We start from the raw sequence: 24,828 nt of genomic DNA, 5'->3' as shown, positions 1-24,828 counted from the left end.
AGCTTGAGACTGCATTTGAACTAATGTAAGTGCCTCATTTTATCACAGATGCTTTTCCCTTCAGTAACCGCCATCCCCACTGAGTGCAACTGAAATATTCAATATATACTCTACATGCATCAGACAAGGCAAACGTAAAAGTTAATGTAAACCCAGAGCTGACGGAAGGCATTTTTGAAGATTATTGCATTTTATTTGTTAAACATTTGGCTTCAAGCTAATTCATTCTCTAAATGGGTGGCTTCCAACCATTATGTGTAATATTTTTCACTTTGTTCATAGTTATAGAGCAAGGAAACATCATTTTGGCCCAACCTGTTAATCCTGACCTGTATCTGCTAATCCCATTTGTTTGCAGTTTGCCGAATTCCCTTTAAACCTGTCCTAATTGTGTACTTGTCCAAATGTCTTTTGATTGTACAATGGTCCCTGCCTCTACCACTTCCTCTGGTGGCATGTTCCATTGCACCCACCACCCTCTTGTGTGGGGAAAAGTGTCCAGCTGCAGCTCCTAACTGACCGCATCGAGCTCCAGTTGGACTTTCCCAGGAGCATCCGCGAAGCTGAGAAGTGGGAGATGCGTGCTTCAGTGAAGTGGCCACGCTGAGTATGCCAGCAGCCAAGTTGTGGGTGACCACCAGGGATTGTATGAGTGTAGGATTCCCCTGTTGCTAGTCCCTTCGGTAACAATTGCTTTGGATAAGGTCCAGGTGGAATGGCCTTTCAGAGGAAGGCAGCAGCAGCAAGGTCGGTGGCACCATGACTGGCATAGAGTAAAGGAGAGTTATAGTAACAGGAGACTTGATCGTTGGGGGAAGGGTGGGGTGGGGGGGAGTTGCTTCAAGGCTGCAGGCGCTGACGGCTTCAGGGAATCGGGACCCGGGGTTGAATAGGTGAGATGGGCAGCAGACACAGAAGCTTGAGCTTGGCCTCCAGAGACCCGCTGTGGCCAAACTAAATCAGAGAAGGCAAAAGTCAACCACTCCCTGTCCCTGAATGGACTTTCCTTTCCCCCGTTCCCTTTTTGTAAAATAGTGCCCACGTGCGGGGTGGGCACTGTGAATGGCAGCGACTGAACAGTTGCTTTATAGAGGTTCATGAAATCTCTATATTGGCACAGTCTATTTCCCAATGTAGAGAACTGAGAAGTGAGGATTTTGAAGTGAGGGGGGAAAGATTTAAAGGGGACCTGAGAGGTCGCCACTGGGTAGAAGAAACAAACTGCCAGAGGAAGTTGTGGAGGTGGGAACAACTGTAAGATTGAAAAGACTATCGGATAGGTACATGGATGGGAAAACGTCAGAGGAATTGGGCCTAGTACAGGCAAATGTGACGAGCTCAGGATGGCAAATTGGGCAGCATGGATGAGTTGGATAGAAGGGCCTTTACCCCTGATGTCCACCTCCATAACTCTACCACCACAAACCCCTCTGTTTCTTTTTCATGAACCACAAGGATATTGGCACAGAAGGAGGCCATTCAGGCCAAAAAGTTTGTAGCAGCCACCTGAGGGAACTAAATAATCCAGGGATTTGACCTCTCAAAGGAAAGAAGTCTATTGTATCCACGCCAGCCACCTTTGCTGTCTAGAATCCACATTGTTAAGCTTGACATTGGGAAATTTGTTTTTTAAATTACATGGCGCTAAACGTTCTATGGACTTTCAACGTACATTTGCAATCATTGTAGAAAGCTTTGAATATCATAAATACAGATGTTTATAAATTAAATATTTCAATGGCAGGATGGATCAAGGATATTTTCATTTGTGTGATTCTATCTGAGACACACACACACCACTTAAGCTGGGTTCTCAGGTTTCATGATGACACCTGAACTTGCTCCTGTTTGATAACTCCCTTGTACTTGAATATTGTTTGGCAGATTATTTTCATCAACTTCATCAAATAGAAACACTGTCAAAATATACACTTTAATGTGAACAGTGATCTTTCTCAGATTGTCCAATAACAGCAGGCCCCAAGCAGTAAAGGAAAATCGTTGTGCACAATAAATGTCTTCTTTATTGCTCTTAATCTCATCTCATTTCAGGGAATTCTTAATTATGTTACAGTCCTTGATGACTGCAGCACAGTAGTGTAGCTGGTAGAGCAACTAAGTAAGATAACCAGAGACCCAGTCTCTCTGGCGCTGTTGGTGTAGAGTTTGCAGGATCTCCCTGTGACTGGGTGGGTTTCCACCAAGCACTCTGCTCGCAGATTAATACGTTAATAAACCATGGTGAAGTTGCCCCTTGTGGGGAGATGATGAGAACGTGGAGAGAATTTAAAGAAAGCTTTAATGTACGATGGTTGTCAGTGAGTTCTTGAAGGATTATGCAGGTTCAGTGAGCCGTGACTCAGTGACGACAGGTGCTGTGAGGATGCTTGCAGAGTGCAGCCATTCACCAAGAGTTAATGAGTGATCTTTGTTCAGCAGTATGCCATAACTGTGCTGAATGAAACAAGAATATTACTATTGTAGTTTCTCTTTACAAGGACTCAGTGTATATAGAAACAGAAGATAGGAGCAGAAGTAGGTCATTCGGCCCTTCGAGCCTGCTCCGCCATTCAATGAGATCATGGCTGATCTTAAAGTTCAGTACCCCATACCTGCCTTCTCTCCGTAACCCATAATTCCCTTATACTGAAGAAATATATCTAATTCCCTCTTAAATATATTCAATGAACCTGCCTCTATTGCCCTCTGTGGCAATGAATTTCACAGATTCACCACCCTCTGGTTAAAGAAATTCCTCCTCATCTCGGCCCTAAATGGTTTGCCTATTATCCTCGAACCATAAACTCGAGATTACCATCATGTTTGCTTCATTAGGTGCTTGATGAGGACCAAACTTTGCCCAAATGACAAGGTAAGCTCCCCTGCTCAGCTTGTATCTGTGCAGTGGGGGCATGCAAGAGACCACAGGTGTTGCATCGCGAGGAAGACCCGAGGTACACACAGCATCAGTGGGAGCAAAGGGATGGTGGAAGCGCGGACCGTTCTTCATTTTTCACTGATGCTGATCGACCTGTTGAGTTCCTCGAGCAGACTGCGTCTTGTATTTATGCAGTACCTTGAACACGGGCAAGCAAAAGTAAACAAGGTTTGTGTATTTATGTGCATGACAATAAAGGAGCTTTGAACCTTGATGTCTGACAGGACCATTTTAACACCAAATTTTCCAATTCTGGGAAACTGTCATCTGGTTCTATACCTTCCATCTGTCTTTTTATCTGCTCATGTACTCAGGTTTCTCTCAAAATCCCTGTATTCTCTTCCTCTACATGTCTTCCCACCTATATTTATCCAGTGTTCTATATCCTCCAGCCCTCTGCCCAACCTTCCTTTTATACTTGCAATGCCCCCCTTTCCAACCCAGTCTCCAAAAAAAGGGCCCCAACTCAAAACGTTGACTGTCTATTTCTATCCATGGATGCTGCCTGATGGCTCCGGCTTTTCTTGATCCATTCTGAAACAGCAACTGATGTTAAGCCGCTTACAGAGATAATTGGCTGGTTGGTAGCATTTTGGGGTAAAGAAATAATGTGCAGGAGAGCTTAGCGTCTCAGAAGGTGAAGCTTCACCCTCAGTGATGGAACTGTTAAATGTGGGATGTGTAGGAATACAGAGTTGCATTGGCTGGTTTTAACAAGAGGAGATTGTCCTTTCCCTATGACTCTTTCCCTCCTTTATCCTCATTCCCTCTTCCAATCTCGTTCTCCCCCTCCACCCGCTATATCCCATTCTGCTGAATGCTTGCTCTCCTCCAAGAAGGTGTCATCCTCTCTGACTATTCCTGCCCTCATTCTCTCCTTCCCAGAGTAAAGACCATGTTGCCTTCCACCATCCTTCTACCCACCCATCCTCTGACAACTGTGCCACCGTCCACTAGTATGGACCCTTCTCCAGGAAATCTTGGCAGAGGTTCCAGCCGCCCGCCCGATGCTATCTGGTGTTTGCAGGTGTGGTGCCATTCTCCTGTGGGTAAATGGGTCTGGTGCCCATCGCACCAGAGCAGGTGAGCCTCACCTGGCTGTCACAACTTTCCATGGGGCTGTGGAAGGAAGATGGGAGGTGAGAAATGGGGAGGTTCCAGGGAAAGAGTGTGCTTGGGAAAAGAGTACAGGAGTGAGGTCCAGGAAGAAATGACAAACCAACTATAGGAGCGGAATAAATTGAGGGTGTGAGAGAGAGAGAGAGATCTGACAAGCAAGGACAATATTATTATATAAATTAGTGACTCTGTGTGTGTGTGTGTGTGTGTGTGTGTGTGTGTGTGTGTGTGTGTGTGTGTGTGCGCGTGCGCGCGCAATAATGGATGTGTCTCTGTGTTTGTCCAGCTTTGGGTATCTCTATATATCTATATCCATGCATTCTTATGTGGCTGTAAGCGTATGTCTGTGCACATCTTTGTGTGCACATGTATGCATTTATAGGCATGTACGCTTGTAAAGGTGTGTGCATGAATGTGTGTGTGTTTTTATGTGTGTAAGTACGGGTGTGGGTGTGTGTGCAATGTGTCTATGCAGCAGAAGCTGGTGTCTAATCATATCCGATGCTCATTCACTGGACTAAGGTTTCCAGTGCAAAGGTTAGCATGGAACCCACATTAAAAAGAATTCATGCAGAAGTATATTCCTCTCCTGGTCATGTTGAATATCAGGGCACTCATGGACAGTCTGACATTGATAGGTCGGCAAACTGTGGTAGCTCAGGAGCTCAGACAGTTTGACATAGGCGTGAATGAAACTTGATGAGCTGGAAATTACCAGCTCAAAGAACAAAGAAGCAGCAGCTTCTTCTGCAAGGGGGATTAGAAGGGATGCTGTCTTCATGGTAGAGCTTCACTATCAAAAATGAGCTCATCTCGTGTCTCAGAAACTCGTACGAGATTCTCATAACCCAACAACTTACCAGCACAGAACCAATATGTTACAGTCATCAGTGCACACTCTCCCTGTCTGGAGGCAATGGAACTCTCCACTTACCTCAAGCAATCCTGGCCCCAGTCCTACTGGAAGACTCCTTGGTGACTACAATAGCAGAGCTGGTAAAACTGTAATCCTCCTCGTAAACTGTCCCTGGCCAGGAAGGAGGAGGGCAAACCAAATGGAACAAAGTGCTCTTGCAATGTATTTTAATCCAGATCACCTTGCAATGGAACGCATCACAGATAAAGTGTAAATAAGATCTAAGCCATCACAGATGGTGGAAATCTGAAATATAAACAGAATTCTGGAAAATACTCATCAGGCAGCATCTATGCAGGGAAAAAGAGAGTTAGGATTTCATCTCAATTAACTTTTATCAGAATATTGTGGAAGAGCGTGTAGGGGAGATATCAGAGGTAGGGTTTTTACACCAAGGGCCGAGGGTGTCTGGAATGTATTGCCATGATTGGTGGTAGAGCTGATACATTAGGGGCATTTTAAAGCCTCTTAGGCAATGGATGTAATAAAAATGGAAGGTTATGGGTGTGAGGATGGGAAGGATTAGATTAGTTGTGGAGTAAGTTTATATAGGGTGGCATGGTAAGCGTCGCAGTTAGTGCAACACATTTACAGCACCAGTGACCCGAGTTCGAATCCATAACTCTGTAAAGAGCTTGTATGTTCTCCTGGTGTCTGTGAGGGCTTCCACCAGGTGCTCCAGTTTCTTTAGAACCAGAGAACAATTACAACACAGAAACAGGCCACTTCGGCCCTTCTTCTCCGTGCTGAACCACTTTTTCATGCCTAGTCCCACTGACCTCCACTCAGTCCATAGCCCTCCATACCTCTCCCATCCATGTACCTGTCCAAATTTCCCTTAAATGTTAGAATTGAGCCCGGATTCACCACTTCAGCTGGAAGCTTGTTCCACACTCCCAACACACTATGAGTGAAGATCCCTGAAAACTTTTCCCCTTTCACTCTTTTTTTTTTAAATTTTTTATTTTTCACACCATAAATCACAATAGCCATGATATACACTTTTTCTTTTTCACACATTTACAGTGACTTTTTCTCCCCCCCCCCCCTCCCTCCTCCCAAGCCACCCCCCCCACCCCCCCCCTCATCCATTTTAGGTATACAATCTAGGTTGCATTAATTCAGTCAGTCAATGTTGTCATTCAACAAAAATACACCAGAAATCCCCTTTCACTCTTAACCCATGTTTGAATCTCACCCACCCTCAAGGGAAAAAGCCTAACTACATTTACTCTATGTCCCCTCATAATTTTAAAAACCTCTATCAAATCACCCATCATTCTGTAATTCCCTGTAATTCGATCCCTGAAGTCCAGGCAACATCCTGGACTGCACTCTCTCTATTTTATTGGTATCCTTCCTGTAGTTAGGTGACCAAAACTGCACACAACTCTCCAAAATTGGCCTCACTAATGTCTTATACAACTTTAACATAACATCCCAGCTCCTGTACTCAATTATTTATGAAGGACCCTATCTACATGTGATGTTACTTTCAGGGAATTATGTATCTGTATTCCTAGATCTCTCTGTTCCACCTCCTGCCTCAGTGCCCTACCATTTACCATTTACCTTTCTTGGTTTGTCCTTCCAAAATGCAACTCCTCACACTTGTCTGCATTAAATTCCATCTGTCATTTTTCAGCCCACTTTACCAGCTGGTCCAGATCCCTCTGTAACCTTGGAAAACTTTCGCTGTCCACAGCACCTCCAATCCTAGTGTCATATACAAATTTACTAATCCAATTTACCACATTATCGATAGAGATGACAAACAACAATGGTCCCAGCACCGATCCCTGATCGGTCACAGGCCTCCAGTCTGAGAAGCAATCATCCACCACCACTCACTGGCTTCTCCCGTCCAGGATGAAATGTTCAAAACTTACGAAGGGTTGAAGGTTGATTGGGTGTGTTTGGTGGGATGGGCTCATGGACTGGAAGGGCCTGTCACTGTGCTGTATGTCTAAAAAATATGAAATTAAAATAAATTAAAAACATCATGAGGCCTCTACCATTCTATTAGATAAATGTGAATTGGCAGCAGTGGATTGGGCATGAATTGTGTAAAATGTAGTTATCTACAATGCTTCAGCCCCTAATTATCCTTCAGTAATGTTGCACTAACAGAAGCATTTATTGTTATATACATCAGTACAATGTACAGATGCACTGAAATTCTTATTAGCTGCAGCCACGCACCATCGACAATGGTTTTGTGGCCGAATTTGTAGATGACACCAAGATAGGTGGCGGAGCAGGAACTGTTGAAGAAACTGTAAAATTGCAAAGGAATATAGACAGATATGGAGACTGGGCAAAAATATGGCAGATGAAGTACAATGTTGAGAAGTTTTTGGTTCTAAATTTTGGCCATAGAAATAAACAGGCAGAGAACTATCTGGATGGGGAGAAAATTCAATCCTCGGAGGTGCAAAGAGTCCTGGGCATCCTTGTGCAGAGTAATCTAAAAGTTAATGCCCAGGTGGATTTGGTAGTGAAGAAGGCGAATGCTATGCTAGCATTCATTTCAAGAGGAATAGTGTATAAGAGTAGAGAGGTGTTAATGAGACTCTGTGGGGCACTGGTGAGACTCTATTTGGAGTACTGTGTACAGTTTTGGGCCCCTATCTTAGAAAAGATGCGATATAGTTGGAGAGGGTGGAGAGGAGATTTACCAACATGATTCCTGGAATACAGGGGCTGGAGTATGGGGAGCATTTGACAGCTCTTGGGTTGTATTTGTTTGTGTAGGAAAATGAGGGGGGAATCCATAGAGACATTTTGAATATTGAAAGGTTTAACAGAACGAATGTGGATAAGATGTTTCCCTTGATGGGCAAGTCAATGACAAGGGGTTATAGTCTTAAAATTAGTTGTCCTATTAAAACAGAGATGAGGAAGAACTTCTTTAGTCAGAGGGTCGTGGATCTGTGGAACTCACTGCCGCACAAGGCAGTGGAGGCCAGATCACTGGGAATATTTAAACAGCAAATGGATAAGTATCTCATTAGTAAGGGTATCAAGGGATATGGGGAAAAGGCTGGAAATTGGAACTAGGTGTGAGCATAATTCAGCTTAGTGTAGAGTTATGGAACAGACCTGATGGGCCTAGAGGCTTGCTTCTCCTCCTTTAACTTGAGATCTTGTGAATGGTATAAATTACCACAATGCTCCATGAGACAAAAAAAATATAACTATAAAAGGATTGATATCTATTTGCAGATGCTGTTCATACAAAAAAAGTGATGTTTCAGTAGTGCAGACAGATGTTTTGGTGGTCCCAGAGTAGTTTATGGTTGTTCATTTGAGGAGGTTCATGTGTCTGATAGCTGTGGAGAAAAAATCGACCTTGAACCTGGACATGATCAGGTGTTTATAGAACTTGCTGCATATAATTTGGCTGCTGCATTTCCGACATTATATCAGTGGGAATCCAAAGTTGAGAGAGACAGGAGGCCGTGGATGCTGGAATCTGGAGCAACAAACAACTTGATGGAGGAACTCAGTGGGTCAAGCACCATCAGTGGGAAAAAAAAGTAAATGATTCCAGCCAGAACCCTTCATCAGTCTTGTGCTTGGGAATCTAAAGTTTATTGACTGCAAACACTTTGGGGGCTTCAAAAGGTTCTGGAAGAAGCCATGTAAATATAAACTCTGTTCGTTTCTGGTAACAAACATGAACCTTTAAAGGGGAATATTAATTGATTACTTGGATATGAATATTTCACCTAAATCCATGTTGATGCTGGAAATTATTTGTTGCCATATATTTGTAGTTCGAATCAAGTTTGCAGGTTGAGTCATGTTGGATTACCTATTACTCATGTCTGGGTTGATCATAAAGCCTCTTATGTTGCAAATGGAAACCTGTAGAACATCGTGCCACAAAGAATTCATTATCTCCATGTGAATGTCCCATTGCTTTCTTCACACCAGATTAATAGTACACAGTCCGACATGAGTGATGTGGCTTTGGCTGCCCATACCCAATGTGAGGTCACTGCATTCTGTTCAAGGTGGCGGTTGCTGTCACATTGAATCATGTTCTGATACCAGTCCAAAGTATGAGGGAATGATTACACCAACAGCGAGTGCTATTTGCACAGTGCCGGAAAAGAGTGAACAAAACCAGCTCGGATCAGTAGAATTGTACTCAGAAATGGGCCAGGCTAAACATTCGGCACATTGTCAAACTCCTACAGGTGTACCCTGGAAAGTAGGCTGGCAAGTTGCTTCATGGTTTGGTTTGGTAACTCGAGTTCCCAGGAATGCAGAAGGAAGTGGCAGAGGGGATCACTCGAGTCTCCCTCCCCACCCCCCATCGATGTGATCTATCGGGATCGTTGTCTGAAGAGGGTGTTCAAAATCATTGAGGACCCCTTCTACCCTGCACACAGCATCTTTTAGCAGCTCCCATCAGGGAAGAAATACAAGAGGATCAGAGCCAGCACCACCAGGCTGAGGAACAGCTTCTTCCCACGTACAGTAAGAATGCTGAACGACCAAAGCAACTGCTCACATTAACCATCTGAGACTCTCATATGTACAAAACCAAATTTATTTATTATTTTTATAGACGAAATTCTTGTCCTGTGTGTGTTTTTATGTCTGGCTGTATGTCTGTGTGTTTTGTACCGAGGACCGGAGAATGCTGTTTCGTCAGGTTGTACTTATACAATCAGATGACAATTAACCTAAGTTGACTTGATTTATGTGAGATGCTCCCTCAAGGAGGCAGCCAACATTGTTGAGGATCCCCATGATTCTTCTTACTGCTCACCTCAGAGAGAAGGTACAGATGCCTGAAGTCCGGCATCTCTAAGTTCAAGAACAATTTTTAAACCAACAGCCATCAGGATCTTGAACCTACTCTTACTTCTCTATCTCTAACCATACACTATTCCGGGATCACCAAAAGATCTGTTAATGAAATGACACTGTTCTCTTGTTGCTCTAACTGCAACTGTGAATATTTATCTATCTACCCTTTTATATTTACCATCTATTTTCCTGTCTTAGTATATTGTGATAAGTTATAATGTATACTGCTTCAGGTGGTGTATCTTACATACACATATGGCTGCCACAAGCAACCCGTTAAGGTACACCGGCAGTTAATTTCATTTTATGGTTGAAGGCTTATCAGGATAGATTTTCCTGCTTTTGTGAAGACAAGAATTTTCCACAAGGATTTTCAACATCTAAGAAATGGAGTCAGAGAGCATCATGCTGTCCAGGCCACTATGTCCAAGCTGGACCATGTACCCATCTGTACATTGAACAATTAGCCTGTCGCATTCAATGCCTTGGAAGTGGCTGCCTAAATGCTTCTAAAATGTTGTGAGGGTACTTGCGATCCAGATTCCAACCAAGCTCACGATGAAAAGATTCCTCCTCAACTCTCCTCTTCCCCTTCTATCTCTTCCCTTAAAAGCTATGCCCCTCTAGAGGCTTCGTTTAGGGGGGGAAATAGGTTCTCACCATTCTCTCCTGTCTATGATCCCTATATCTCAACCAGCATGCCTTCAGCCTTCTCTGCTTCAAGGAAAATAAGCCCAATCTATCCAGTCTGTGGCCTGACCAATCTTTCATATTGTCCTGTTCTCATTTTTGAAGGTTACCTTTCCAAATACCCTCCACAACCTGGACGTTTGATTATGATAGATCTGGTGAGCAAGATCTTGTCAGAGTTCACGGTGGACCTTAGTTAGAAACAAAACATACAGCACAGTACCCTTACTTCTGATTGTTTCTTCCCATTAATTTTCCTCAATTCTTGTCATTGAGCGGGTGGTGGGAAGTCTGCCACGAGGTATTTTGTAAAGTCTCTCCCACTGATGATGCTTCACCCATTGTGTTTAAGACTAGCCTGCAGTGGGTTCTGCAGCTGGTCATGAAGATGCCTGTTAAATGGACAGAATTACTGAAACTGCCTCTGTGATGGTTTTAGATGGCACCCCAGCTCCAATGTCTGTCGAAAAGGATGGGAATGAGGATTGAGCAACTGGTGACATCATGAGGTAAATACTGGAAAAACAACAGAAACTTTATTACATTGTAGTGCCCAATCCTGTTGCCTCATGCTCCACCTGGAAATGATTGCTGATGTGATGTAATTGAGGTTAAGTTGATTTTAATTACAATTTGTATAGTAACAAATTTATGTTAATCTTTAGTTTAATGTTAAACTATATTTCTTTTATAAAAATGTCTTAGTAAAGTAAATTAGAGAGTTAAAATATTGTATCCGTATTCTTAGTAAGTTAGCTGTGGTTGGGTACAGGGTCACACAAAGGTCACCACACATTTATAGAGAATCATTGTTTTATGAGAAGAGTGTTCTTTCTCGGAGTCGATGTGTCTTGGTCAGGCAGAGCCCAGGGATTTCAAGTGGGTCTTAATTGTTCAAGACTGCTGAGGAAGCCATCTGCATTTAATCAAAGCCACTTAAGCCTCTCGAACAGAGATGAGGTCAGAGGTTGTTATAGATATAGAATAGTTTTGAAAAAGGAACAGAATTTTGGTAGAAATAAAACTGATGGTCATGCATGCGATTTCCAAGATTTGGGACTCACCTCAGTGATGATGTAACAGTCACGTGATTGGAGAAATATATTGCTGAATTCAGACATTTTGTTTTCAGTTTTAGATCAGTTCAGCTTAGAATTTACAGAAGTCAAAATCCTGTGACATGCAGGGGTTGAAACCTTGTGAAAGACAGGGTTGAGTTACAGTAACCAGAAATGGTGCTGTTTGCTGTGCGCTACTCCTGGAAGAAGGGGTACACAGAATCAGTGGCTATGGAATTAATGAAGACCACTTTACTGTCTTTTTGGGAAAAGAGGGCAGAATTCTACTGGATATATTTTTGTGTTTGGCCACTTCATTTAACCCTTGTCTGAGTTTGTGAATTCATTGTGGAAGAAAATACCCACATTTGCTGTCTTTGAGAAGAGGGCAGATTCTTCATGTGGAAAACGTTTGTGAGTAAAGAGGCCTGAAGATGGATGTTTAAAAGCACTTTATAATTATTTCTGAACTGAGAATTTAAGACCTTCAAGCTGGACTAAAATGATACTGAACTTTTAAAGATAGACTTTTCTGTCACACACACACACACACATTTACATTTGTGCATAGTGGGGATAAGTTTAGAGTTAAGTAAGAAATGTTATGTTATTAATAGTTCAATAAAAAGTATTATTTTGAATTTGCCATTGTCTGGTGAATTTTCCATTGCTGTTCCTGTGTTAGAGCTAACAAAAACCCTTTATTCCCAAACATAATTAAAAGGGTTGTTTGTGCATAACAGTGCATTAAAAAAGGTGCTAATTGAACCAATTTTCAGACCTCTGTCCCATAAACCCAGCATTCACAGGAGGCAAAGCTATGTAACCAATGTTTCAGGCCTGAGACCTTCGTCAAGATGTCCTTTCAAGCAAGGAAAATGCCTGGAGATTTTCCACCCTTACATCGGGAGACTTACCTTCTTGAATGTCCCATAGCTGGCTCTGAGGCGCCGATTGCAATCCCTCTTGGGGAAGAATAATCGGCAGAGCGCTGCACTCCACCGCCCCACATGAATGTACAGCGTGGTTTGGGGCGGGCTGATGAGGGCGTCAGCCCGTGACCCATCTCCCCATTCACCCCTCTCCCTCCATGACCTCCTCAAGGCAGGGACGGTCGGCGGGAGCTGTCACTGCTGGGCTGGCAGGAGCCGTCAGGGCAGGGGCTGTGGATGGGAGCCAACAGGGCAGGGCGGCTGGCGGGAGCCATCAGGGCAGGGGCGGCTGGTGCAGACTGTGACAGCCACACCGGGCCACTTTGGCCTTCGAGGCTGCTGTGTGTGGCCTAAAACGCGGCAGAGCAACGGCTGTCTTCCCTACCCATAATCCCTCACTCAGCTGGACCTGTTGTGGGAAACACAAAGTGGTTCCAGCTGCATGGAGGATTATGGGCAGGGAAGTCGGCCATTGCTCTGCCGTGTATTTATGATGGGTGGCGTTGCGGCACCAGTCGCTCTGCCTCCATCGGATCCAGAGGGTGCTACTCGGCGCCGCTCGACATGAATGCGGCGCAGGAGCAGTCTTTCAGGGCTGCGCCACGAAAGGTAAGTCTTACATTTTCTCTTCGCGCTTGTAGCCGGCCTCCAGTTGGAGGCCTCGCATGAAATGACCTAAGGCTTCACCTATGGGAGGCACAGAAGGCAGGCAGGGGAACATGGAAGTTGAACATGAAGTTGCTGGCCGTAGAGAACACAGAGGAACTATAAAAGGAGTAAACTGGTTGGAGAACCATGAAACCCTTCTTTGACTTCCCAATGAACTGGTGGGAAGTGACCAAGAGTAAAATAAGAAGGCCTGCAGACACCATGATTGAAGGAAAAACATAATATTGGAGAAAGATGTAGCAAAGATAAAGATAACCAACAATTTGGACTTGAGCCCTTCATCAAGGTATGAGCAAAATGTGGGCAGGTGCCTGAACAAAATGGTGGGGAGCTGCGATAATGAGCAGGGGAGGAGTACAGTTCCACAGGCAGTAAGTATCTTTATCCTTAAAGGTGTTTGGAGAGCGGCAGGGGGAACGGAGCCAACTCCAGACTAACCTGCAGCAACTCCTCCTTCTGCAGTTGAGAGGGGTAGATGTGAAAGAGGAACTCGTCCGAGAAGTGAAAATCCGACAGCCTGCGCTATTTCCCCTCAGAGATCATCTTCCGATCTGGAGTCTATACAGTGGAACAGGATGAGATGTGCTCATGCTTCCTCTTCCAAAAGGTTCGCAGAGGGAGCTCTGTGATCATTAGCCTTAAGGTAAAAGATGGCTCAGTCACATCCTCACAGATGGGCAGAGAGAATATCAGGAGATCCTTTTTATGCATAACTGTACAACACTAAGGCCTCCCAAAACTTCCTGTCCTCTATCACAAAAGGCTTAGATGATAGCAAGTGGGAGAATTTGACCCAGCCAATTACCCTGGGGGTGCTGATGGACAACATCCATTCTTTTGGGTCAAGTGGCTTGATGGACATTGTGGAGTGGTTCACAGAGCAGAAGGTCCAAGACATCTTGTGGAATGCTTCATCATCAGTGGTCACAAATAAGCACCAGGAAATGGTCTGGATGGCACTAGGCCCTTTCAAGCTGCCGTATGAAATGGGGTTAACCTGGTAATTTGTCTGGTTTGCACACCACTCACAAGGCAGCTTGAAAGGGTCCGACCCGGTCAGAGTGGTCCAAATCCAACTGGGTCCCTGACTTACATCAGAGGTAGTCAGGGAACCCAGTTAGACTTAACCAGGACGCATCCTCTGGCAGCTTGTACGGCAAAATGGCTGACCTGGTTGCTCCTGTGACGGCAGTGCTTGCGCGCTGGCATCACAGGGAAACCCTGGATGAAGTGTCTGCCGTGATTGGTTGGAGGGGGAGAGAGGGGTCGCTGCCATGAGGAGGAGGGGGCCACAATGGTAGGGAGTGAGATTGCTGCCATGGGGGGGGGAGAGAGGTTGATGCCGTGGGGGGGGGGGGGGGTGCCACGATTAGCAGGAGAGAGTTTGCTGCTGCGGGTGGGGAGAGAGATAGCTGCCACGGTTGGTGGGGGGAGAGGGGTCACTGCCACAGGGAGAGGGAGGAGAGTGGGGGGGGGGCAGCAAACTGCCGCTGCTGCGAAAGCCACTCTGGTTATGACTTCTCAATGTTCGCGGCAGCGGAATGTTGCTGGGGGGGCGGCCACGATTGATGGAGAGAGAGTGACTGACTGGGGGGAGTGGTGATTGACGGGGGGGGGAGTGGGCACTGACGGGGGAGACTTACTGATAGTTCCCCAGTGCATGATGTGTGTCACTTACCGCATGATCGCTGGGGGGGGGGGGGGATCCCCCTGCAGCTTAAAAGGTGTTTGAAGTACCTTTGCCCCAGTAATCGCACCAAGGACCCAGGAGGGCTACTCAGGTGCTGGCGCATAAAAGTGCCTAGTGAGAGGAGCCCCCCAGTGCCTAGTGAGAGGAGCCCTCCCAGTGGAACATCATCCACAACACACATTGTCCCCGAGATGACTGCGATGGAGTGGAGACAGTCACCCACCTCTTTGCAGAATGCGGATTCACTCAGTGTGTAAAGAAGGATGCATGGGTCCTTGTCACTGTTCTTCCCCAGCAGCAGTATGATAAAAGACCCTCGGATTTGTGGACTGTTCCCAGGGGTGCACACAGAGTCAAACATCCAGAACTGTCCACTCGATGTAAGACACCTTTTGGTCTGCTCAAAACCTGTTGGTCTTTCAGCACACAGGGATGTCGGGGAGGGACTGCTGCCAACTGGCACCTTCCAGGCTGCAGGAGTACATGCTGAGGGACACACTGAGGCTTGGTGCAGCCAACGCAAGGGCGCTGTGGGGAAGGCCCACAGTCTAGAGCCCTCCCATTACTGGGCATTGAGGGGCTGATATTGGGGGGTAGCCCCTCAAACAACAGCGAGGAGAGGAATGACAAGATGCAACAGTGGTGGTAATGGTGTAAATAGAAATGAATGTAACAATGCACAGTGAAGTAACCATATAACCATTTACAGCATGGAAACAGGCCATGTTAAATATATGGATTTGAAACTAAGGGTTTTGAGAGGCTGAACAGTTTTTCTTTTGTAAATAATTTATTGTGAATAAAGTTTATTTTTAGTATAAAAATTTGGTTATATGTCTTTGCCTCCTACGAACTCTGTGGAACCTGCAAACTTCCTCTAGCACTTTTGTAATTACTGCAATCACAGCGTCTGCAGACTTTATTGTTTCACCCCATTAGAAGGATGTTGCTATTGCAAAGAAAAAGTTGTGCCTTTCTGTGTGTACATCTGTTGTTCTTTAATTGCAACATGGAATACTGGAGTAAGATTGAGAAAAGGCATTTTCAGCTCATTAACTTCCCAAATATGCAAGATATACATTCACACCATCCTTCTATGTAAATGAAGTTATTCATGGTAACCGTTACATTATGTTCTGTTTAATGTTCGTTTTAAATCAACAATCTTAAGACTTTCAGTTCTACTGCCTGACCTTCCCATCTGACAGACCCACGCAGGATTTCCTTGCCTGAAGAATGGGGCTGGTGGCCCCAGGCATCAGGGGTTGTGGGCTCCGGTTAAGCTGTGGACAAGTGCAGGGCACCAGAGCAGGAGATCACCCAACTCCACCCCTCTCCCCCTCCCCTTAACTGGGAAAGCCTGGTGAGAGTGTGGAATGATCTGCCATCTGAAGTGGTGAATACGGGCTCAATTGTGACATTTAAGAAGAATTTGGATAGGTACAATGGATGGTCCAGGTGCTGGTCAAGGGGACTGGGTGGAGTAATAGTTTAGCAGAGATGAGATGGGTGGAAGGGCCTATTCCTGTCCTGTTTGTGTTCTATAGTTCTATGGGAGAAGAATCTACAGGGTAGGATACCACAGCAGGGGAGCAGAGAGGGGCTCAGCGGATGAAGTCCTCACTAGGGCTAGTCTTATCATTAGGCCAACTAGGCAGCCACCTAGGGCGCAGACCTCAGAGGGGCGCTGTTGAAGAGAGATTCCAACAGCTCCGGCACCTCTGCGTCCTGAATGATGTGGTTCTGACTAACACGCTATCAGGTAAAGTGAAGTGCACGTCGAATGTCACATCAGGTATTGCACCCACCACTCACCACCACTCCCTCACACTCAGCCCGGCCTAGGGTGAAAAATAATCTGGCACTATTTCTGGGCCTTGCACCACACTGTTGATTGGCTTTGTAGGAACCAGCTGTCGGGACCAGGATTCATGAGGGTGCTGAAGGTGAGCGGAGCTCCCAGAGGGCCTTGGGCATTGAGAGCTTCCTAATTGCTTCAGAGTCTCCGAGGGAAGGAGATTTAGAACTTGGTTGGGTGGTGCCAGAACATGAATCTTGCTCTCGTCCTCACAAAGACCAAGGAGTTGATTACTGATTTAAGGAAGGAGAGGTTGAGGGGCCACGCACCTGTCCATATTGATGGGACGGAGTTGGAGTGTGTAATAATATCATTCTTCTGGGAGTCCATATTTCAGAAGGCCTTTCCTGGAGCCAGCACATCTTGGCAACCTGAAGAAGATACACTGATGTTCTACTTTTTATGGCACCTAAGGAGATTTGGCATATCATCAAATATTTGTTCAAACCTTGACAGGTGAACTTTGGAAGTATGACTGGTTGCATTACAACAACTCATGCACCCAGTAATGCAGAAAGTAATAAGCATAGGGCCAGGCTCACAGGCTCTGACCTGCCATCCACTGCAGACCTCTAGATGAGGCATTGCTTCAAAAAGGCAGCCAACTTCATAAAGGACACCCCCCCCCCCCCCCCCCAACCCCATCACCCAGGTCTCAAGCTCTTCTCACTGCTATCTTTGAGAAGGATGCTTGAAAACCAGCATGGTTCAAGAAAGGTTTCTTTCCAACAGTCATCAGGCTCTTGAACCTTCCCTTGGTACACTAACACCACCAAAGAACTGTCTGCGCAATTGTAAGTCGCTTTTTTTTTGCACTACAATTACTGTGAATATTTATTATCTACCTTACGCATTGATTGTCTCTTAATTGAATTCGTTTTCTATTATAGCTTTTCTTTACAGGTACCTTTCAGGGACAGCAAGTAAACTTATTAGCATCAGGTTATTTCTCACCTGATTGTACCAGTACAACATGACGAAATATTACTCTCTGGTCCTTTTGCACAACTGTTATAGATATAACACATGCAGACAAACGGTACATACATACAGGACATTAAGAATATTTATTTAAGTATATTTACTGATAAATAGTAGGCACGGAGAGTTGTTTTGGCAGTTATTCAGCAGTCTCACTGTCCATGGAAAAAAAAGCTAACTTGAAGAGCTTGAAGGCTCTGCCTCGATACTTTTGTATCTTTTTCTCGATAGGAACAGCTGGAAGATGCTGTGTGGAGGGTGGAAGGAGCCCTCCTTGATTTTGTGAGCCCCCTTTAAACAATGATCCCGGTAAATCCAATCGAAGGGCAGAGGGCGACCCCAGTGATCCTCTCTGCCACTCTTACGGTCCTGTGGATTGACCTCCGATTCCACGCTCTACAACATCCATGCCACAGGGTGATGCAGCCAGCCAGGACACTCTTGATAGAGCTCCTGTAGAAAGTAGACAAAATGGTGGGGCCGGTAGCCTCGCCTGTCTCAGCCCTCCAGTCGCTGTTGCACCTTCCTTACAAATGAGGAGATGTTATACATCTGTCTAGGATAAGTGGACTCCAAGGAATCGGCGCTCTCCACTACAGAGCTATTAATGTGTAGTTGTAGGTGGTCATCCCTGGTCCTCCTGATCTCCTTTGTCTTGTCCACATTGAGATTCATGTTGATTTTCTTGCACCGTTTGAGGAGATTTTCTTCTCTGTATTGTTGCTGATGAGGTCAGCTACTGTTGAGTCATCTGCAAATTTGTTAACTCTGTTGGAGCTGGATCAGGCTTTGCATTCAGGGGTCAGTGACATGAATGGGCGGACTGAGCATGCAGCTCTGAGGTGCGCCAGTCCTCAGCATGATGGTGCTCAACATTCTGCTGCCAACCTAGACAGACTCCGATCTTTCCATTAGAAAGTCCAAAATCCAGTAACAGAAAGGGGTGTTGATCCCCAGCGAGGGCAGCTTCTCCACCAGCCTCTGGGGAATTATTGTATTAAACGCCAAGCTGATGACAATGAATTGTAGCCTGGCGGTAACGGAACCAATTTTTAACCCTGCATGTACAAGTATTTGGATAGACAAGGACTGATTAGGAATAGTCAGTAGGGCTTTCTGCATGGTAGGTTGTGTTTAACAAATCTTAGGAGTTTTTTTTGAGGAGGTTACCAAGAAAGTTGATAAAGGAATGACTGTGGATGTTGTCTACATGGACTCTAATAAGGCCTTTGAAGGTTTAGATGCTTAGTATTCATGATGAGGTAGTAACAAGATTTGGCATTTGCTTTATAGAAGCCAGTGAGTGGTGGTGGGTGATTGCCTCTCTGACTGGAGGCCTGTGACTCATGGTGTGCCTCAGGGATCGGTGCTGGGACCATTGTAATTTGTCATCTTTATCAATGATTTGGATGATAACATGATAAATTGGATCAGCAAGTTTGGAGATGACACAAAGATTGGAGGCATTTTGGACAGCAAGGAAGGTTTTCAAAGCTTGCAGAAGGGATCTGGACCAGCTGGAAAAATGGCAATTGGAATTTAATGCAGACAAGTGTGAGGTATTGCATTTTGGAAGGACAAACCAAGAAAGGACAAACCAAGAAAGGACAAACCAAGAAAGGACATTCAAGGTAAATGGTAGGGCACTGAGAGGTGTAGTATATCAGAGGGATCTGGGAATACAGATACATAATTCCCTGAAAGTGGTGTCACAGGTAGTTAGGTTTGTAAAGAGAGCCTTTGGCACATTGGCCTTCATAAATACTGAGTATAAGAGTTGGGATGTTATGGTGGGATCAAATTCGGAGTATTGTGTGCAGTTTTGGCCACCTAACTACAGGAAGTATATCAATAAAATTGAAAGAGTGTAGAAAAGATTTACTAGGATGTTGTTGGGACTTCAGGAACTGAGTTACAGGGAAAGGTTAAACAGGTTTGGACTTCAAGATTTAATTTATTGCCATGGAGGGAGAAGGGATGAATGAGATGGGTCGCGGGCTGATGACATCACCACGATGTCTTCAGCCTGCCCCTAGCCAGCCGCTTGCAGTGGCATTACATTCATGCTAGGTGGCAGAATGTAGTGCTCCGCCGCTGACCCTTCCCACCCCTCCCCCCGAGAGGGATGCAGTTGGCACCTTGGAGCCGGCCAGGGCACACACATGGAGGTAAGTCTCCCGACGTAAGGGCAGAGAATCTCTGCCTTTACACTCAGGGTTTTTGATTGTATGAAAGCACCTTGTCTCCATTTCAGGAGACAACCTCTCAACAGACATCTTCTATAAACCCACCAACTCACACAGCTGCCTCGACACATCTCTTCTCATCCTGTTCCTTGTAAGGATTCCATTCCATTCTCTCAATTCCTCCATCTCCATCTCATCCACACCCAGGATGAGGACCTCCATGCTAGATCATCAGAGATGTCCTCCTCCTTCAAATAATGTGGCTTTCTCTCTACCACCATCAATTTGGCACTCGCCCTCACATCCTCCATTACCCGCACATCTACCCTGCCCCTTCACGCAACAAGGACAGGATTCCATTTGTTCTCACCTACACCCCACCAGCCTGCTCATGCAACACATTCTCTTCCGTCATTTGCCACCTTCTAAGTGATCCCACTAGACTCTCTCCTCCCCTCTCTGCCTTCCGCAGGGACTGCTCCCTCCATGACTCTCTTGTCCACTCCTCCCTCCCCACAAACCATCCCCTTGGGACCTACCCCTGTGACCACAGGAGATGGTCTACCACCACCATTCAGGTACACAAACAGCCCTTCCGAGTGAAGCAACATTTCACCTGTGAATCTGCAGGGGTCATCTACTGCATCTGGTGCTCCTGTTGTAGTCTCCTCTAAGATTGGATGCAGACTGGGAGATCACTTTGTTGAGCACCTCAGCTCTGTCTGGCACAATGGTGTGGATCTCCCAATGGCCACCCATTTCAATTCTCCATCCCATCCTAGTCCATGGTCTTATGCACTACCAGACTGAGGCCACCTGCAAATTAGAGGAACACCTCATCATCCAACTGGGCACCCTCCAACTGGATGTCATTAATATTGACTTGACGGGCTTTCATTCATCCCCCCTTCCCTATCTCCGTCTTTCCATTCCATCACCTTTCAAACAAACATGATAATTTCTTACCTCTCCCTTTTTCATATCCAATTAATATCTTTTGTTGGTCTGGATTGCTCGCCCATTGTTTGAATTTTGAAACTTTCTGAGATTTCCTGTTTCTGGCTTATTCCTTGAAGAAGGGCTCAGGCCTAAAACGTCGGCAATATATCTTCGTCTCCTATAGATGCTGAAAAGACCGGCTGAGTTCCTCCGGTATTTCGGTGTGTGTTTTACTCCATTCACAGCATCTACACACTTCTGTGTTTCACTTTATGCTGTCATGTTCCACGGTTCTAAGACAGCCCAAGATGACATAAAGGAAAGTACTGGTTTAACAGCTCAAAATAGCAGAGATCTCACTTGAGCAGCAATATCCTAAATAATGACCTTATCAGCAATTCTTATGGAACAACTCTCCTTCTCCCACTGATGCTGTTCAACACCCTGATTTCACCCAGTACCCTGTTTTTTGCTCCAGATTCTTGCTTCTACAAACAACTGTGTGTCTCTTGGCCTGAGCCATTCTATATCTGCATTGCACTATGACCAAACAGATCAAAAGTAAATAATTAACAAGGAGTTGTGCAGAAAGGAAACTGCCGGTGTGTGCTGAGGACCTACAAATTAATGTTTTAAAAGTATAAATCTTTTGCTTCTTTATCATAAACCTACTCAACCAAAAGTTATTAGAAAAATACAGATGGCACAAAATATTCACGTTGCATTGACTACATTTTGTTAAAGGCTTAATGTCTATTGGTAAGTCTGAAACTAATTAAAAAAAAAAGCTGGAGAAAATAAGACATTAAAAAGAATGAAGAAAACGTGGTCACTTTCAAAGTCACGGTAGCCATTTACAGCTTATTTAAAAGGTAAAAGTCTCAGTTCCTGTTGCGTCTATCGTTCCTATGTGTAATAGTAAGTTACAGGTAAATGTGCAAGTTCCCAGTTTAATAAGTTTCCTTCTGTAGATGTTACTGCTATGGAATGGGATATCTTCTAATATTGTGACTATGTCTTTGTATTTACCAACACCTACTCACAGAATGTTTGTGTCTGAAACTGTTACATTATTGGGTTTGGCAAACAATTGTCTTAATGTTGGGTGTTGGCTCTCGAGCCCCAAATGTAGTTTCAGATGAAGCAGGATTAGACGATGAAGGGCGCAAGGTAATTCTGTTTCCTCTTTATATTTTTGTTATTTATTGCAAGTCAACACAACTTTCAATGATAAGGGGAGCCAATTGGGTTTCAGGAGGAGACAGTCACTTTGAAAGAGCTTCAGACCTTTTTACCAAACTGCAGTACTAGAAATGGCCAGTTTCAACTGCCATTAAATTGCACATTTGTAATGAAAAGCAGTAAAAAATAAACAAGCTACCAGAGAAACTCAATGGGCTGGCCAGCACCTGTGGTGGCCACGAGATCGTTGATGTATTGGAGTTGAGACCCTGCATCTGGTATAAAGGGGTGATGCACCAGGATGAAGAGGTGAGGAGCAGGATAATGCAGAAGTTGACCAGCAGTAGGTTGATCCAGGTGATGGTGGATGGGTGGGATCAGCAGGACAGAAGGGTGGAGATACAAGTGCATCATTCTGTGCAGAAAAAAATGTCATAGCATGGTTTTAAAGTGGCCCAATTCTATGATTTGTTGTGGGGATCCGAGTAGGCATAAGTACAGAATGAACACACCAAAAAAAGGGCAATCCAATCTCTAGGTAAGGGGTTGGCCATTGCATCAATGAGAGTGGACCAGGACAAATCAAGTCAAGTCAAAAAGTGTTACACTAGGGAAGCAGGCCTGACAGCCCAGCTTGAATGATCGCCCAGCAATAGGAAAGGTGTCATTAGGTCGGAAAGAATGCAGAAAAGATTCAGGACTGGAGGGCATGAGTTACAAGGAGAGGGTGGATAGATTGGAACTTTCCCTCAGAATGTAAGAAGCTGAAAAGTGACCTCATAGAGGATTGTAAAATCACGAAGGGCATGGATAATGGCAGTCTTTTCCTCATGGTAGGGCATAGATTTATGGCGAGGGAGGAAAGATTTAAAAGACTTTTAAAGGAGGGCTTTGAGTCTGTGGAATGAGCTGTTAGAGGAAGTAGTAGAGGCAGGTACAATTATAACACTTAAAAGATATTTAGACAGGCACATGGATAGGAAAGAGTGGGGGCAGAGGTGGGGGATATGGACCAAATGCAGCCAAATGGGACTTGCTCAGATTAGGAATTTGCGTGACATGGACAAGCTGGGCTGTCAGGCCTGCTTCCCTAGTGTAACACATTTTGACTTGACTTGATTTGTCCTGGTCCACTCTCATTGATGCAATGGCCAATAATGGGAACCAGCCCCTCTGGTGCCTTAGAAGCCTGACAAAATTTTGTAAGTCACCAGCACCCCTCAAGTTCTACGGGTGCACTATTTAAAGCATTCTCAGGATGCACCACTCCGTGGGATGGGAACTGCTCTGCCTAAGGCTGCAAGAAACTGAAGTGGGGTTTTAACGTCAATACACACCACATTCCCCTCCGTCAACAAGTCCCACTGCCTTGGGAAGCAGCCAATGCATTGAAAACTCATCCCACCCGGCCACAATCTCTTCAAGCCCCTCCCACCAGGAAGAGTCAGAAGTGTGAGATCATACACCAATAGATTAAAGGTCCATTTCTTTCCTGCCATTGTCAGTCTCCTGAATGAACCCTGAGAAAGCAAAATTATATTGCCATTACCCTGTACCAGGTGATGTCTCTTAGTAACCCTGCATTTTCACACGTTTACTTGTACTACGCATGATGGCGAGTGGGCTCCCTGCAAAACAACCCTTGTCTTGGTACATATGACAATAAACTTCAACTTGAAGTACCAATTCAAAACTAACTCGGAACATCTAACGGGAGGGTGGAAGAATTAAAAAATATACTGTACCTAGGTTTGTCTCCAGTTTCTGAGCTTCTCATCTTAAGAAGTTTACCAATATTCTTTTATTCTGTCACAAGGCATTGGACGACCCAACCTCCTTTTTGCTGTAACTGTAGCATTTTCATTGGATCAACTACCTTGTGCTCCATGTTGCCAGTAAAATAAGCTCTCGTTTCCACATGAAGTGCCTCCATTTGACTGAAACATGGAGTTGCAGTGTGCTAGCCAAGTATATTTCTGAAGCTTTAAAAACATTTTTTTGTTGAAATAGGAGGAATAAAATGTGGCAAGGTTTTAGAGCGGTGGTTCTCAACCTTTTTATTTCCACTCACCTACCACTTTAAGTAATTCCTATGCTATTGGTGCTCTGTGATTAGTAAGGGGTTGTTTAAGGTGGTATGTGAGTGGGAAGGTAGAGAATCACTGCTCTAGACCCAATTGTAACTGAAATATCTTGCTTGAGAAAAATTGTCATTGGCCCATTTCGAACCCAGGTCTCTGAGCTGTGAAGCAGCAGTTCTATGGCCACACAACTGTGCTTCTCCTGATGATGAAATCCTCGTTTGGTAAAAATACTCTCACGATGGTGGTGGGGAACCTGAAAGAGACCATCCATGATCACACAGAATGGCAAGCATGCTGGGGTGGCACTTAATTGTGTAATGCTGATCCAGATAGAATAGATAAATTACAATATAAATCCAAGGCAGGTTGAGGTGAGATGAAGAAGCCTTTTCCTCTTGTCCAACTTGCAAATCACAGAACAAACCCCAGAAGGTAACGAATTCAACTCAGAACATAACAAAAACTCACCTCCACGGACTCCAGCGACATATTTGGCTGGCCAGGAAAGGCGACCAAGAGTCTGAAAGACCCATCGCACCCCGGACACACTCTCTTCTACCTCCTCCCAGCAGGGAGAAAGCTTAAGAGTGAAAACATGCACCAAAAGGATTAAAGACTGTTTCTTCCCTGCGGTTATCAGGTTCCTGAATCAATCCCTTGCTTGGTGTTAGTTGATCTTTCTTTTCATTGTAATCGTGTACCCTGTAAATTGACATTGCTGTATGAATGTTAGAGGTAATCTCTTAATCTTTTAGCAGAAGA

The 24,828-nt window shown here is 44.9% G+C and overlaps 1 long non-coding RNA gene across 1 annotated transcript; it reads right to left on the bottom strand.

Moving 5' to 3' along the window:
• Positions 1 to 235: 235 nt before the first annotated feature.
• Positions 236 to 21,302, bottom strand: LOC138742158 (uncharacterized). The gene is made up of 4 exons (XR_011343956.1): positions 20,828 to 21,302; positions 20,478 to 20,677; positions 2,816 to 3,076; positions 236 to 2,454 (listed from the first exon to the last, which is right to left on the bottom strand). It is a non-coding gene; the product is annotated as an uncharacterized lncRNA (long non-coding RNA).
• Positions 21,303 to 24,828: the final 3,526 nt, after the last annotated feature.

The sequence above is a fragment of the Narcine bancroftii genome, chromosome 1 (genome assembly GCF_036971445.1).
Source record: "Narcine bancroftii isolate sNarBan1 chromosome 1, sNarBan1.hap1, whole genome shotgun sequence".
NCBI lineage: Eukaryota > Metazoa > Chordata > Chondrichthyes > Torpediniformes > Narcinidae > Narcine > Narcine bancroftii.
The sequence above is the reverse complement of the archived record's forward strand: the minus strand, read 5'-3'. Positions and strand labels throughout refer to the sequence as shown.